The sequence below is a fragment of the Arachis stenosperma genome, chromosome 3 (genome assembly GCF_014773155.1).
Source record: "Arachis stenosperma cultivar V10309 chromosome 3, arast.V10309.gnm1.PFL2, whole genome shotgun sequence".
Lineage (NCBI taxonomy): Eukaryota > Viridiplantae > Streptophyta > Magnoliopsida > Fabales > Fabaceae > Arachis > Arachis stenosperma.
The window spans coordinates 18765110-18766369 of NC_080379.1; the positions used below are offsets into that span (position 1 = coordinate 18765110).

A 1260-nucleotide genomic window follows, 5' to 3' on the forward strand; every position below is an offset into this window, starting at 1 on the left:
TTGATTTCTTTTTCACTTTTAATTTTCGAAAATTATCCATCAAATTTTCAAAAATGTTTTCAAAATATTTTAATTAATTTTCGAAAATTCTCTTCCCTCCTTCCCACATCCTTCTATTTATGGAGTACCACTCCTTCTGAATGCACAATTCGAACCTTATCTAACTAAAGTTCGAATTCTTCGTCTCCTTCTTCTTTCTTCTATTTTTCTTTTCCTCTGACACCTAAAGGAATCTCTATACTGTGACATAGAGGATTCCACATTTTCTTGTTCCCTTCTCTTTCATATGAGCAGGAGCAGAGACAGAGGCATTCTTGTTGAAGCTGACCCTGAACCCGAAAGGACCTTGAAGAGAAAGCTAAGAGAAGCCAAAGCACAACTCTCTTTAGAGCACCTGACCGAATTCTTCAAGGAAGAAGAACAAATGGCAGCCGAAAACAACAACAATGCCAACAATGCAAGGAAGGTGCTTGGTGACTTTACTGCACCTACTCCTGATTTCTATGGGAGAAGCATCTCTATCCCTGCCATTGGAGCAAACAACTTTGAGCTTAAGCCTCAATTAGTTTCTCTAATGCAACAGAATTGCAAGTTCCATGGACTTCCAATGGAAGATCCTCATCAGTTCTTAGCTGAGTTCTTGCAAATCTGTGACACAGTCAAGACTAATGGGGTTAACCCTGAGGTCTATAGACTGATGCTATTCCCTTTTGCTGTGAGAGACAGAGCTAGAATATGGTTGGATTCTCAACCTAAAGAAAGCCTGGACTCTTGGGAAAAGCTAGTCAATGCCTTCTTGGCAAAGTTCTTTCCACCACAAAGATGGAGTAAGCTTAGAGTGGAAGTCCAAACCTTCAGACAGAAGGATGGAGAATCCCTCTATGAAGCTTGGGAAAGATACAAACAATTAATCAGAAGATGTCCCTCAGACATGCTTTCTGAATGGAGCATCATAGGTATTTTCTATGATGGTCTCTCTGAACTATCCAAGATGTCTTTGGATAGCTCTGCTGGAGGATCTCTTCATCTGAAGAAGACGCCTGCAGAAACTCAAGAATTGATTGAAATGTTTACAAATAACCAATTCATGTACACTTCTGAAAGGAATCCTGTGAACAATGGGACTAGTCAGAAGAAAGGAGTTCTTGAGATTGACACTCTGAATGCCATATTGGCTCAGAACAAGATATTGACTCAACAGGTCAATTTGATTTCTCAAAGTCTGTCTGGAATGCAAAATGCACCAAACAGTACTAAGGA

General features: G+C 39.8%; 1 non-coding gene across 1 annotated transcript; it reads right to left on the reverse strand.

The window, feature by feature from the left end:
• Window positions 1-829: 829 nt before the first annotated feature.
• On the reverse strand, window positions 830-937 carry LOC130971966 (small nucleolar RNA R71). The gene has a single exon (XR_009083174.1). It is a non-coding gene; the product is annotated as a small nucleolar RNA R71 (small nucleolar RNA).
• Between the last annotated feature and the right edge of the window lie 323 nt (window positions 938-1260).